This window comes from Pollicipes pollicipes, unplaced genomic scaffold, assembly GCF_011947565.3.
Source record: "Pollicipes pollicipes isolate AB1234 unplaced genomic scaffold, Ppol_2.1 Scaffold_2555;HRSCAF=2994_pilon_pilon_pilon, whole genome shotgun sequence".
In the NCBI taxonomy this organism is placed as follows: Eukaryota; Metazoa; Arthropoda; class Thecostraca; order Pollicipedomorpha; family Pollicipedidae; genus Pollicipes; species Pollicipes pollicipes.
The window spans coordinates 11,134,755-11,151,306 of NW_023596136.1; positions in this window are offsets into that span (position 1 = coordinate 11,134,755).

Here is a 16,552-nt window from a genome sequence, read left to right on the forward strand (position 1 = left end):
AGCTTATTATGACTGCAGTTCCTCACCGAATCATTCACAAAGCTTATCGCACAAACTAATGCACTACAGTCGCATACACAACTCACGTACTTCATTTTCGTCACCGATGCCAACGCTTCCCTCACGGATTCATTGCTCCTTTTTCCTGCATTGCACCACCCTTTTTCCACTATCATATTCATCGCCACAATGCAACTAAAGTGTTGCATTATTGCCATTGGGTGCGAAGGCTCAAATGATAATTACTTACTGTCTTCCCCTTCCTCGTTTCTTTTTTATTGTTTTATCTTCCTTCTTTTGCATCGCCTTTTTGTGGTGACCTTACTCGCAGCGCACATACACGTAAGTCTAAGGCTTGAGCTAGTGCGGCCTGAGTCAGTGTACATTTAATCCATGGGGCGAAGTTCGGCAACAATAGTTTTACAACGCTTGATGCTTCCACGCTCCTGCACATTCTGGAAGGGTCTTCTCCGGTGAGACGGTGTAGTCTGATCACAACTGAGGAGAAGTGTCCAGATGTACCGCGCTGGACGGCGGTACATCTGGACAGTGCGATACATCTGGACGGTGCGGGACATCTGCACAGCACGGTACATTGGACAGCACGGTACATCTGAACGGCGTGGTACATATGCACGGCGCAGTACATCTGGACGGCGCGGTACATCTGGACAGCGCGGTACATCTGGACGGCGCATCTGAAATGTCCGGCTGGGTGGTAGCCGCTGAGACGCCCGGCTGTGTGGTAGATGACCTGTTGCCCAGCTGGGTGCTTGCACCAGGCTCTACGTTGTCGGTCAGGTCTGAAGGTAAGGAAACCTCATCCATGGAAGGTAATGTCTGAAGGCAAGGAAGCCTGATCCATGGAGGGCATTGTCTGCGGGCAAGGAAGCCTCGCCCATGGAAGGTAATGTCTGAAGGCAAGGAAGCCTCGTCCGCGGAAGACATCTCTGTCGAGCGACTAGTTTCTGGACGACTCGAATCCGAAAGAACATGTTAGCCCAGGAAAAAATGATGGCATTGGCGAGGTGACAAGGTATGATAGGCAGCAAGCTATATTTACTGGATGCTCTATTGCATCCTGGTTTGAAAGAAGCGAGGTAAGTTTACTTGACTTGACTCGTCACAATATGGGCGCTGCATGACCTTCAGCAGTCGATGCGCCCTAAAACCCCAAATCATCATCATCGACTCATCTCAATGTCGTAAAACAAACTATTTGCTGCGCTTCGCCTGTCTTCTGATCTATCGCTGTTACCAGAAAAGAGAGACCTGGGTGGCGTGATTATGCTTGAAAACGATATGACGGAACAAAAGTCACATTTCGGAGCAATGTAGAGAAGAGAGCGGAGCAGTCCCATGCTCACGCGTCCGACTTCTCCCAGTGCTCCTCAAAACCTTGGGTACATCAATCTGACAGAGCACCGCACACCTCGCTTCCCATGCGGAGCGGCGACGACTCTGCCCTGTGACGAACCCGCCTCGGTCAGTCCCCAGCTTTCTCAGGCTGCGCAAGGCTTGAGCCATGGAATCCATAGTGTCTGACAATCAATGCAGTTGCTTGGCAACGCCGAAAGTGCAGTCAACCGTTCGCAACGTTGCAGCGCTGAAACACGCTTTACCCCGTGAGCAGCCACCGGAGAAGGGCGTGCAGCCGAGCTGCGCTCCTGTTCAGGTCGCCCAGCAAGGTCAGACGGCCAGTCGGGAGCGCTGTACAGGACTGGTAACTCGTAATCATTCTCTGCTGATTAAAGGACTGAAGAATAGCGGGTGCCATTGGTGAGTCATTTCTTCACCTTTGATCAGAGGGTTGTACCTGAAATACTGTTTTCCACGATGTGCGTGCCACAAGAGTATGTCGTAGATAGAGAATACCAGAATGTTCATAGCAGACCGGTCACCTAATATCCTGACAGGATGCACTCAGTATGGTTCGGTGGTGAAGGCTTGGACGCTGGTCTCCTGCCAGCAGTGCTTGCTGGGTGGGTGCGGGCGGGCTCAAATTAGGCTAACCAAGGATACGGGGTGGCAAAACCCATTTAATTCAATCGTGCATTCCAGTGCAGTCGGCAACATCATCGTGCATGCCAGATGTTTGATCGTCGAGACTCTCCTGTCTTAAATCCTGTTGGTTCCCTGCTTGTTAACCTTTATCACAATTGACGTTTAGCCACGTAAAATGTTGTCCGTAACATAGTTTTTTATCTGACTTTTAACGCCTGTTAGCTTGCTTCCACTTGGACTTTTTTCGTTTCCTTTTTTCGTTCAACATTTTATTGTTTTTCATTTGTCATTTTTCCTCGGAACCGGGCCACGAAGACCACCATCCACACTTGCACACGGCCTGCATAAACGGGGTCCACGAAGGCCACCATCCACAGTTGCCAACGGCCAGCACAAACCGGGTCATGAAGGCCACCATCCACAGTTGCACACGGCCAGCACAAATTTCCCGGAACGGGATCATGCGTGTTATATCGCGTTGGAAAAAAATTGCATCCACAAGGCAAACACACCAGAATGTGAAATTTCTAACAGACATAGCCATAAAGTGCAGCGTCACAAACGTTTGCACCGCCTCTGAAAACCACCAGTTGGGGCACAGGCAGAGTTCATGGCACCGAGATGGGCAGTCACACAAAACAGGTCCATCGCCACGATCCTGGACTTCAGGACAAGGGCCGACAGCGAGGCCGCCGGAGAGAGAGCACGCCTTCCAAGACGCAGTTTTTCCAGTGGACTGTTTACGTTACACAAGCAAGCAGTGGGCAGTGAGCGGTTCGCCGGCCAGAGGAGGCGGCAAGCTGTGCGGGCCCACTCGGTATACCTTTACGTGAGTAGATAGGCAGAAAGCTAGGCGTGATGCATGCACAGTGTGGAAAGCGAGCTGGCGGTGTTGGAAGTCCTATCGGTTGGAGCGCTACTGCCGTCTGTGGGTAAGGTGACGTGGCGTCCCCGCGCCATCGATTAAATGGACGCTTAGGACGCCGAGGTAGTACAGCCAATGGTCAGCTCGTAAAAGTGAGAACGACCCAGACGTGATTAGTGGCGACAGCAGCGCGGGAACTATGCTTACGGCGGGGATGGGCAATCTCCAAAATGTCAAATTGGCCCACTTAGATTAGACAGTGTCCTTCATAGCAGTGGGCAGTGCCGGAATGTGTCCAGTGCCCTTCAAGCCGGAATGGGTCCTTCACAATCAATAATGAGCCCTCTACAGGTCAGAATGGTCTTATACGGCTTAGGCGTAGGAATGTCTTAAAAAGTGGGAAGGAAGCCTCAGTGTATACTTTAGGAACTTTTATTGGGAGGCAAACCCGCAAGCCCGGTAACAGGATAGGGGGGGGAGGGGTAGAAATGTAGGACATTGTCCCTCTTGATTCACGAAACACATTTTATGGAATAATTGAATGTCATGGCAACTATCCTAGATGTACATCTACGGCTGTTTCTCACTCGTGCATAATCTTGTCTATTCGACATATCTACGTCTTTTAGCAACTAAGATTGTCCAGCTTCCTAAGGTTATTCATTGATTTTAACATTTTCGCCGCTGGGGAGGCGAAGTTCCAGGAGTGGGTAGGCGCTGTGGGTAGGCGTTGTGGGTAGGCGCTGTGGGCCGTTGGAGAGGCATCCGTCCCCACGGGACGCTTACCAGAATACGGCCTATGGACAGGCCGGTCAGAAGTTTTAGTGGAATATAATGGTTCATAGAGCATCAGAGTTAGTTTGCGCCTAGGTTCCGCCGGCTGCTTTGCAAGACATAAGACTTGTTGCAGCATTTTAGGCGGAAACTAATCCAAACGTACAAAATAATAAGTGCCAAAAACTATGGGACTCGAGCCACAAAGCCGGGGTTTCTCCAGTAAAAGGCCACGTCACAGAATTAAGGCTCTTCTTTCGGATATTCCTTATAAGTCCTTCTCCCGTCCACCTCGGGCGGCAGCTGCCCTGGCCTAACTGTCCCCCACATGACTAATTACGAACGGATCGTAGTGACGCATGACGTAAAGACGTATGACGAACTGAACTGCTTTGCTGCACGTTCTTGAATCAGCATCCTTACTCATTTGTGTGTAAACATATGTTGGACTCCTGTTGCACCAACTATTTTCAGAGCTATCTTGCCTTGCACCACACCACAGCAGAAAATAAGCTGGCAGGAAGCTACCTGCCTTAGGCATGACTTGGTCCACCGGGCATTAATTTGCCCCTCATTCGACGCGGCCGATTCAATCTGCTTTTGTATGTAAGCAGGGGCGTAACTAGAACTTTGCCAATCGGGAGGGGGTAAGGATTGGCCAAGGCCCCACAATAGAGACCTTTCCCTCTATAAAGCCTCCGGATATAGCCGACTTGTTAACAAACCTTGCCAACGGGGGGGGGGGGGGGGGGAAGGGCGGGTAAGGACAGGGTGGACAAAAGCCCCTTGATGGTGACCCCCCCACCAAAAAAAGACTGACTGGATGGAACAAATCACCGGCACTCTTCATTTTACAATGACTCAGAAAACTCTTTCCTGAACGGATAAAACTCAGAGCTTCGCCAGATTTTTTAGGGGCTCTTCAGAGATATAATACCCCTTGAACATATAGGCTGCGTATCGAAAACGGGTTCAAAATTTGTGTCGACAAAGCTCACCCATGTCCGTCTTGAAATGTTCAACATTGAGTCAGAATCGATTTCTGAGAACAATTATGCAACACGGTTTTGAGCACGCGCTCTTTCAAATCTTTGCAACAGCCCCGATGCCCGGCGTTGCGGCCTCCACTGGTCCCGATGCCCGGCGTTGCGGCCCTCACAGGCCCAGATGCCCGGCGTTGCGGCCTCTACAGGCCCCGATGCCCGGCGTTGCGGCCCCCAAAGGCTCCGATGCCCGGCGTTATGGCCTCCACAGGCCCCGATGCCCGGCGTTGCGGCCTCCACAGGCCGCGTGGCGTCGGCCCCGTGGCTTACATTAAGCGGTGGCCAACGTTTAGACGAGAAAGATGACACATCTGAAAGAAGTACCTTTTAAAGCCTCAGGACATTACTTACAGGTTTAGAAAGTAGTTCGGGTATATATTGCACCCGTGCGACTTTTAGGTGGAACTGGAAGATTGAGGATAGAACTCTATTTTTCATGTTGCTGAGGCTGTCAATTTCACCGGAGGACGTCCTCTTTTTTTGTTTAAGATACGCCCCAGCCCAATCTTTAGGCGGTTCGAATTTAATTTGCGACTTTCAGAGGCACTTCACGAGGGACATTCTCGCTCGCGCGGTGCCCGCCGCCTAGCGTTACCTGCGGTAGCCAACACCGTTCGGTTTTGCGAAGACAGCAACCCCGCCATCGCTGCATTTGTTCCTGACGTTGTGGGCGTGTTCAGAGCAGAGCAGAGCAAGTCCAGAGCGGAAGGTCATTCCGTCCCAGCGCAGGGTGCATTCCGGCAGTCATTATGGCGACACAAGGGGCGGGGTCCTCTGGTCGATCCAGAGGCCTTTGGAGGGATGCATCGTACCATCTTGAACTTCATAGGCATATGTTGAGGGAGCTATAGGCAGCCACTAGAATAATAAAAGCTATTTGAAAAGACAAAACGGAGCTTTTGGTAGAAGAGGAGCCTCAGGCTTACGCATAATTATTTCCGTTCGCCGTGTATAATAGGACTGAAATGCTGTCATTTATCATATGAAGCAGTTGTGCGCGCATTGCGGTTTGAGGAAGATGGCTGATGGACTAGGTAAATCGGCATGCATGTTTAGCGTAATACAACAGTAAGCTAAACGCAAATTAAGCCTAACAAAATTGTGGGTGGGTCAGTTAACATTGCCGCCCCGCGCCCACCTGGAAAAGTGAGGGCACCTGGACCCCTGCCCCCATGCTCCTACACCCAGTGCTCCTACACCCATGTCAAAGGATCAGAATGGGCCATCATCGAAAAAAGCTCTCGGCTGTCAGTAATGGGAGCTGTGTTGATTAAAACAGGGCCGACAACAGATCAGCATGGGCCCTCCATAGCCCTCTACATGTCGAAATAGGCCCTCTGCAAACAATAATGGCTCCTCTTGAGGCCAGAATGGGCACCCTTAAGTCAATAAAGGGTCTCCTCTTCAAACCTGAATGGGCCCCTATACATGCCAGAATGGACCCACCACAGTCAGCAAGAGGCCTTACACAGGTCAGCATGGGCCCTCTACGGGCCAGAGGGAGCCCTCCACAGCCAACCATGTCTCCTCTACAGTCCAGCATGGGTACTCTAAAATCAATAATGGGCCTACTGCAAGCCTGATTGGGCCTCTGCACAGGCTAAAATGGACATCTGCAGTCGGTAATAGGTCTTCCACAGGTCAGACTGGGCCCTCTACGGGCCAGATTGCTGCCTTGCGGCCCAAATTTGGTCATGCAGTCAATAGCAGGCCTTCTATAGGCCAGAATGTGTCCTCTACAGGAAAGATGATAGAAATCACATTCGATAATGGGCCCCTCTGCGAGGTCCTCTGCAGGTCAGAATGAGCCATGTACAGACCAGAACAGCCCCCGACAGTCAACAATGGACCCTCTGCAGCTAATATCTGGCCATCTGCAGGCTATCATGGGCCTTCTCTATAAGCTAGAACGGATCCTCTAAATGCCAGAACGGGCCCTCTAAAAACCAGAATGCACCCTCTACAGGCCAGAATGGGTCATCCAGTCAATACCAGGCCGTCTATAGATCAAAATGAACCTCTACGGACCGGGACAGTCTCTCCACAGGCAATAATGGGTCTTCATCAGGTCAATGTGGACCTTATTCTGATTTTGAAGTGCCCTCTGTTGGTCAGAAGTAATCCTATATAAGCCAGAATGAGCCCTCGACAGGTCAGAACAAAATAGCATGCTTATGTAATCCTTTTACAGTCCAGAATCCACCCTAAACATACCAGAATGGACCACCAACGGGCCCTCCAAGTTGGAGGGGGAGGGGGGGTGGCGCCGCCCCTAAGCTTTCAAGTTGGGAGGAGGGCAAGCTGTCCCAGTGCCCCGCCCCTCCCTCCCCCCCCCCTGTTCCCGCTTCCTTGAGTGATGGTGTTAACAGGCTGGGCATATCGGTACTCAGATGCAAGTGGAGTGTAGTTCGGTCGCAACGATGATTTCGTTTGAGAAACATTTATAAGTTTTTAGTCGCATCTAATTAACATGACGTGCTTTGTATTTGAAGCCACGTCACGGAATATCAGATCATGCTGAATGTGATAAGTGTTAGTGTCCCATGCAGTCAATAACTAAGTGATGTCTCCCTCGAAAGGATGGACCTGCATTTCATCAAGGATCAGATGAGACTTACGTATTTACGCCCACTACGTGGTGGAAGTGGAGGAGGCTGGATCAACGAAGGGCACGGATACTACACAGACCAAGGACAGATCTTCGTGAAGTTCCGGCGGGATCGCAGTGATGTAAGCTGGGATTCTATTCCAGCCAGGATTTCCTCAAGTGAGGCCCGGAGCTCAGTTAGCACACATCGAAAAGAAGAGGCGAACGAATGGCAACTGGTGCTTGAGTAAAACCTGTGCGCTGAGAGAGCCCCCCCCCCACCTACTCTGGTTGCGTCTCTGCTGCGACTGGATTCGGTTTTCAAACTACTATCCCGAACAGCCTGAAACCCTTATGACTGGGGTTAAGTAAATGACGGATAGAAAGATAGGCATGTCCTGATTTTAAAGGGAGTGCTTTATATTTGTATGGGGGTTTGAACCGAGATAGCCATGCCAAAAATCATTCATGTGTAGTTCTTGCGGTGTTCATGAGGTGCAGTTCATAGCCCTGTCTTCTTGAGACCTAAACCCCCTAGTTTCTGAGGTATACGCACGCGAAGATGTGCAGACTATTTTGCACAGACAATTCCAAGGTTACCCAGGCATTCATGACGTCATGATAACGTTATTAAGATTCTACCACGCCACTGCCCATATGGCGTTCAAGGTTAAAACTAGCTGTTGAGTAGTTTGCATCTGGCGTTCGTGAGCAAAATTTCTAGATATGACGACTTTCAACTGGCTTTCAGCCAATGTGCAAGCTATGAAAGATCACAAAACGACTTACGCTTTGTTCTACATGGGACAAGAAGTCATACATTCTTTCTAATTGTTACATAAATGAAACCGGTAATCGAATAACTCAAAACAAGCGCTACACTCGGGTGTGTGAGTTCGAGTAAGCACCCTAAACCCAAGGGTATATCTGTAAGAACAGCAGCAATAAAGGACCAAAGCACCTGCACCTAACGATATTCTGTTCAGTACACCTCCAGTAATGCCACGAGCCACCTTGCGGGAGATTGAAACACTACAAGTTAGTGCTGTCATACAAGCGTTCCATGACGGAATTAGATAATGACATATTGAGGAGTATCTGTACCAAATGGTGAAATGTACTTAAAAGCACACGAATAGTCATAAGTGAGCTTATTTCACCATATCTGATGCTTGCCCCAATATCTTCATGTGTGGAAAATTCCCTTTTAAACGTGTATGACAGAGCCTCGTAGTACGAATTCATGTGTGCTTTCGTTTCGTTCGACAGTATGTGCCTTGGGGTTTGAGTTGATGTGCTCCACGTTTGGTTAGTATACTGTGAGACATGGTGGTGCTCGGCACTGAATAAAAGAAAAAGGATGTAGATCTATATATATATATATATATATATATATATATATATATATATATATATATATATATATATATATATCAGATTGTTCGTACAAAATCACTTAATTGTCGTCGATGTCTGTAGATTCTAACGTTTCGAGACCTTATTTCATGGTAGGAGAAATGTAAGTGACACAGGTACGAAGTTCTGAATTTGGAAAAATGAAAGGTGTGCATCGCTATCTTAAGAGCATCCTTTGCGATGGAGAAGAAAAGCATTTCTGTCGTTTCCTGCATGTATATAAAATGCACCACTAATGAAAACGCAACGGGCAAATCGCCTCGATTAAACCTTCAGTGGCTACCGCTCATCTCCCAATAACCCCAGAGTTTTGCAATAGGTTGTTTGCTTGTTTAGAGCTGCAGAGAATTTGTTGAAAAATATGCTCTCACAAATTTGGAGGCGTCTTCTATCATTGCACATCTTAGCAATGTCAGTGTTGACCGTCAGTTGTCCTCGTGTACATGTCCTGTCATGTACGTGTCGCATGTGCTCCAGAGGTGCCAGTCTGTTGTTGTGGTTACGCCAATGACTTACACCTACGTGGTTACGCACGAAACGAAGGTTGTACTCTTTGAGATTACATCTGAATTAATACACTACGTTGGTACAATTAAGTTTGTTGGTTTTGTCAGGGCTCTTTCTCATACGAAAGTTAGAGACTTTTCTGTCACAATAATACATGACAATGTCTATTTGGTAGTCGTTCTTGTCTTTGACGTGTCGATAGATGATTTCCTACGAAACCTTTTCTTGTGTATAGGCAGATATCATTTGATTGTGATAATACAATTGGACGGTTGGTTGTCTGTTCTTGGTTTATTGGCAAAGTGTCCTGTTATATTTCTGATTTCTTTTTCAAGGTCAGAATTTGAAAACCGCTTTTCCCCAAGATCAGTGTGATTCATACCAATTTCAAAAGCAATCCTGTCTAATCAGCACAATGCTTAAATGCAAGTCTAAGCAATTACCTTACGACGCAAATTGTGTGTCATCGAGGAATTCACGGTCAGCATTTAAGCGACATCCGTTGTTAGTCTGCTTTCGGTACACAGTCGTTCTAAATCGCTGTCTTTGTCCGTCAACAGTAAACAGATGTCTGACCTGTCGCTTTGTGCGTCGACAGACGTATTACGCGTCTGTGTGTGCGGCGGCGGATTCTAACCTGCCTGTGTGTGCGGCGACAGGAGTCTGACCTGTCTGTGTGTGCGGCAGCAGACATCCGACCTGTCTGTGTGTGCGGCAGCAGACATCCGACCTGTCTGTGTGTGCGGCGGCAGACATTTGACCTGTCTGTGTGTGCGGTGGCAGACATCTGAGCTGTCTTTGTGTGCGTTGACAGACATCTGACCTGTCTGTGTGTGCAGCGGCAGACATCTGAGCTGTCTGTGTGTGCGTTGGCAGACATCTGACCTGTCTGTGTGTGTGGTGGCAGACATATGAGCTGTCTGTGTGGGCGTTGACAGACATCTGACCTGGAGGTGTGTGCGGCGGCAGGGACAGGAGATGTTTGCTGTGTGTGCGGCGGCAGACATCTGAGCTGTCTGTGTGAGCGTTGACAGACATCTGACTCGTCTGTGCGTGCGGCGGCAGGGACAGGAGATGTTTGCCGGGGAGCTTGCCGGGCTGCAGGCTATCATTGCCACCGGCACTGTGCGGTGTCCACGGCCTCTGACCGTAGCTCAGCACCCGGACACGGGCCGGGCCGTGCTCGTCATGGAGTTCCTGCACATGCGCTCGCTGCAGGGCCGGTCGGCTCAGCTGGGGCGCCAGCTTGCCAGGTGCGCACTCCACCGATAAACGCATCACCGCACAGTAGGATCTTTTTTCCCGAGAGGACTTCCTGTACAGAAAGTGGGAATGCAGATGCGCTTACACTAAAAGCGTTGTGCCGTCTTCGCACCGCTCAGCGCTGAAGTCTCGAACCGCACTATACTCAGCAGAACACTTCACCGCTTACATGTACCCATTTTACGACTAATCCATGGATTAACTTGGACTGGATATGGAGACTTCAATGGACATATTAGGACTGAGACTTAGTTAGAGCACGACAGGTATAATTGGATTGCAACGGATTGAGAATTGAATGCCGAACTGCAAAGCAATGAAAGTGTCCATGGATGCTAACAAGTCTGACGATATCATGCCAAAGCTGGTTGATCTGTGCCCATGCGACAAATGTAACGACGTCACTTGGCATTAGGTCTGAGTAGAAACCATGCCGTTCTCATCTTTTTTGGGTCTAGCTAAGGCCTGTTTCCGAAGATAAGAAGCTTGATTTCGATTATCGATTCGGATATCGGGTATACTTCGATTCCGAAGTATCGGCTCAACACACGACTTAGGTAAAAGCGCTGTAGCAAGACCAAAATGTCGGGGTAGGTGTTCTGAAGCAACCTCATAGAACGCCCTGAAGTGGGGCACATGCAAAACAAATATAATCAGGAACACGAGCTCAAAAGGCAGACAGGTACAGGGTATAAAAAACCGCTTGTTGGATGTCAACAAGCCTGCTCATTAGGACGTCGGGCACGGAACCAGGGCACACATGAAATTGCAGTTATGAAATTTTTACCATTAAAAGCGTGTCGTCGGTGCAGATGCGTCGAAGAACACCGTGTGCTACAGATACTCTACCAAAGAAAAGCGCGTGTTACAGATACTTCCCCCAAAGGGACGCTTCGCAGAGCTCACCAAGCTGCAGAACCTACCTTGCACCTTGGCGCCGGCTGCAGACGCTTTAATGGCAAATTTCAGGCCGCTCTCCGCCAAACGCAAGCCACCAACCGCACGTATCGCAAGCGTTCTCCGCCAGTCACCAGCCACCAACCGCATGTATCACAAGCGTTCTCCGCCATTCAGTAATTTCGCCGCCAGCCAGCCTGCGCCGAATCATACACCTCAAACCGCAGCGGACATCTTTGGCGTAGTTTTTCATTGCGTGGTTATCTCGGCATGCAATCACGTAAGGACGCGTAGCTTCGGGCGACGATGCTGGATTCGTAGCGGGTCGGCGGTGGGGTTAATCCCCGGGACAGCGGGCAGTTTTCGTTTCGTCGTTTTTTGCAGGCTTGCATCGGCTCTTCTGGAGCATTTCATAGACATGTCAATGAATTTATGAGATGTTCATGCTATGCACATTTCAACCATTATGAACTTCATTATACGGTCAGGTGCCGGTCATAATGACAACTCATGCGTACATTCGGCCGTCCCGTCACTATGTTCGGCTCTGGACACACGCTTCATGCATTTAGCCAGGGCCGCAGCGTAGGCGGTAGCTCCAGTCACCTGGTTGCGATGTGAACCACGTCGACTAGAAGAACCTCCCTCGAAACGAAAATAATCGGATTTCAGCCACTTTGCCTTGGTTGGCTCGGTGTACTTCGTTTTAATTGTATATGTCGCAGTGTTTAACTGAAACAGAAAACACAATTCTTCCGGTATTTATAAGACAGCGCATGCGACGTTTCTGTACCAATACAAGTGAACGGCATTGTGATCACCACCTGGCCCTTTAATTGTTGCAACGTGGCCGTTGTGCCCCCCACCCCCTACCTCCACCACTGATTAAGTCCCATCTTTTGAATTGCGAATGAGAACTTACGACGATTGTTCACAATGAGGTAGTGAAAAGATGCTATGCCAGTCAGGGCCCCAAATACTGAACGGTGGGCCCTCCGACGCAACGTCAGCATGGGCCTATTGAGCCGAACTGGTTTCATTGTGCTATCCATTGGACCATCTCAGTTCAGCTGAGCAAACCGCCACGCGTGGACGCGAGCGCAACTGTGAGGGGTCATCAAGGGGTCCTGTGAGGGGTCATCTGAAAACCCGCTCGGGCGCACTCCATCTTTAGGGGCCCTCCACATTGGGTCGGGCTTAAGGGTCCGAAATGCCGGACGGAGGTCTTATCTTGTATGTAATGACCTCTGAAAGGGGTGAAGGGCCCGTGTCTCACTGGATTTCGGCCTGAATGTGTTTTGTCAAGAAATGACCGCCGGGTTATTCTCTAGTTCGTTTTTGACATCTCGCAGATGTTCATTGTATCTCAAACCAAAAGACCGCGTGGACCCCCCGATACAGGCGCTTTGGCGCCTTCTTTTTCTGTCCAATCTCCAAACCACACCTCCATCATGTCACGTGATGGATTTTTTATCCACAGACTTCACTTGCATAACGGCGTTGCGCTGCATAGAGAGGATCAGGACGTCACCCGCGTTGGAGCTCAACGACAACAGGTGCGCTCGGGTACTCGGGCACATATAAGGTAAACAGAATATATATATATATATATATATGTTGGAATATTTTGGCATTTACGCGTGGTCGATTAAAATGACCGCTGACTCGGCATTGACGGGCTTTTTTATGCATCGTTCTAGTTTCCGGGCTCTTGACTTAGCATCATCGTTTACATTAAAGATGGTTCTTACAAAATCACTCATGTATTCATCACTCTTTAAATCCTTCCGTTTCGAGATTTATCTCATCATCGGAGAAGACTGAATGGCACAAGAAAAAGTTTTGAGTTTTAACACGCGCTCGGGAGGCCGGTTGGATACCCTTTGCTAGGGTGGGGGTAAATTTGACCCCCCTGAGATCTCCGAGAATAGAAGAGCCAGAGGCACCAAATTCACGGGGTGTATTTTCCTATACATAAACTCACCTAAGTCAAAGTTTTAGGTTCTTAGGTAATGACCTTCAAGTCAAATCAGGTCAAAAAAGTCAAATTCCTGGCTTGTGCCCAAAGGCCCCCTAGAACCTTGACAACTGTTCTCAGCGAAAATCGCATGCTCATCTAGGGTCAGCGAACTTGTTTGACCTTTTGGAGGCAATGGTAATCAAAGTCATACAACACCGCTTTGAGTTTTGCATTTTGATAGGCGACCAAGATTACGCTAAGCAGCATGTTCCTAAAAACAAAATGTTGACTCGGGTAATTCTAGGTCAGTGATCTATTCTCACCTTTAAGAAATCTATGGAAGGTGTATAATGCGGTTCCTGTTATCAATAAATTTGAAATGAGCGGCAGGAGCTACCCCATACAGCAAGCGCTAGAGCAATACAACCGGCTGGTTTTGACCTTGGTTTGACCTTCATACCTGGTCTTAGATCAATTGTATTTGTTCATTCAACTGTTGCATTGCCTATTAAAGTATTTCAGAAATGTATGGCTTCGTCTAACACTCCGTTGTTGGATCAGCTCAAACCATCTCATAGAAATTGCCTTCGCTGAAACCATGGCCTGACTTTGACCAACCATAGGACAGCGACCTTACAAGATACATCTAAATGGTTGGTGCCAGACGATTTACTGTTCAATTGTCTACAACTATGTAAATTCTGGGGCAGCTAAACCGCGTCTTTCGGAAATCATTATGGAAAAACCTGCGGGGGCTCAATTTGAACCCCACACGAGCCCGTGTCGAAGCATGAAAATTGTGCACTTCTAGGGGAAAGCATCTTTTGACACAGAGAACACAATTAAAGCATGGCTAATCGAAGTAAGACAAAATGCCATTTTTACTTTGATACATATAAAATACACTCATGACGGCAGCACTACAAAGACATAAACAAATTGTCACAATCTCATCAATAGTCCTCACCGGCCACCATCTAATATTTCAAGGGTTGGAGAAAAATTTGTTTGTCTGTTTAAGGCTGGAGAGAGCTCGTTAATAAATATGCTTTTGCAAATTTGCAGGCGTCTTCAGTCATTGCACACCCGTAAAATGTCAGTGCTGTCTGTAAGTTGACGTATCAATGTCCTGTTGTGTCGTGTGGCATGTTGTCCACAGGTGCCCCGTCACGTAAGTGCATTTTAAAGCGCAGTGAGAGAGTCGTTGTGGTCACACCGATGTAGGGTATGGAACGAAATTTGCAGCATTCGATGTTGCAATACTACATTGGTGTATCTTAGTTTGTCGGGTCTGTCTGGGCTGTTTCACATAAGAAAGTTGGAGATTTTCTTTTTACGATAATAGATGACAAGGTTTATTTTGTGGCCGTTCTTGCCTTTACATGTCCAGAGATGATTTCCCGTAGAGCTTCTTTGTCTTATCTGTGGGCGGAAGTGATTTTATTTTGATAAGACAGTCGACAGTTGGTTGGTTGTCTTGTCCTGGTTGGCCGTCAAATTGTCTTGTAATATGTCACTGTATTTCGCTTTCAACGTTAGAATTTGAAAAAAAGTTGTTTACCAATATCTGTCTGGTTCGGACCAATTCCGAATGCAATCCTGTCCAGTCAGAGCAGTGCTTGAATGCACGTCTAATAAATGACATTGTAACGCTGATTTTGTAAAGTCAAGGACACTCACTGCCAGCATTTAAGCACCGTCATTTGTTGGTCTGCTTTCGGTGTACAGTCGTACCGAATCGCTGTTCTTGTCCATGAACAGTCATGTCAAGACAGGGTAATATGTCTTGCACACTGATTTTGGTAAATTTAAGCCAGACTGCTCTTTAAAGGTGTTTATGACACATTCTGGTTGATCGATGTCCCTAAACTCAACAAAAATATATTCTACGTAGCGACAGTAACTGTCCGGTCTTATGTTGTCATTTTGCATTGTGTCGGCTTCTACATGTCCCATAAAAAACTTGCGAATAAAGTTCATAGAGGTGAGCCCATCGCAACTCCCTCAATTTGACAACACATTCGCCCATCAGGCCTGCGGAAAGGAACTTCCAGCCTGCAGGCTTTTAGTAATTGTCCAAGAAGGTGCTTCCTATATTTTGAGAGGAGGAAGTTCGTCAAGATTCTACACGCGGCCAAGGATGATGGATATGACTGTTCCAATGGGCAAGTTTGTTATTACATTTTTAAAATCTAAACAGGGTCGTAGACCCTTAGGTTGACGAGATCGCACTATATCAGTAAACTCATCCGCTGACGATAACCTGGAGAACATGGGAAAATATGTGGTCAGAAGACCATTAAAACGGTTTGTAATTCTATAGACTGGTGAAGGGATCTGGAACATCAATGGACGAGGGGTTGCCATTTCTGTGAGCTTTTACAGACCCATAAGCATAACCAGACGCAAATTCACCCGCTCTCTTGAAAAAGGGTATGCTATTAACAGCGGCATTGGCAGCAGTGATAAGTTTGCTAAGCCTAGTGTTGGGCTTGTCTGTTTGATCTTTTGCGATGCACCGAAGCTTCTAAACACTGTTCAAGATACAGTTGAGTTTCTCACAATGTTTATTTTTGTCAAGCAGTACGTGGAGCGATGATCTGTCCGTCCGCCGAATGATGATTTCTTTTTTTTCTCAAAGCTCCCGATATCCCAATATAGTTGATTATCGCAATAAGAAAATCTCCGACTTGCTTATGAGAAACATCCCAGATAAACCCAACAAACTGAAATGCACCAATGAAATGTGGTAACTCAAATGCAACATCGAAGGCTGCAAACTTGGTTCCATACCCTACCTTGGTGTGACCACAACGACTCTCTCACGACGCCTGGCAATGCACTTACGTGACGGGGCACCTATGGACCACATGCGACACGAATAGAAGAGGACATTGATACGACAACTGACAGACAACATTGACATTTTACGGGCTTGCAACGAAAGAAGACGCCTTCAAAGCTGGGAAAGTAGATTTATTAACGAGCTCTCCCCAGCCTTACACGGACAAACAAATTCTTGTACAACCTTGAATTATTATGTGGTGGCCGGTGAGCACTATAGATGTGATTGTGGCAACATGCTTCTGTCTTTGTAGTGCTCCCATTAGGAGTGTATTGTATATGTATCAAACTAAAAATGACATTCAGTGTTACCTCAATTCGCCGTGCTTCATTTGTGTTTTCCGTCCTAAAAGATGTTTTCCAATGTAAGTGCGCAATTTTCATCCTTTTAT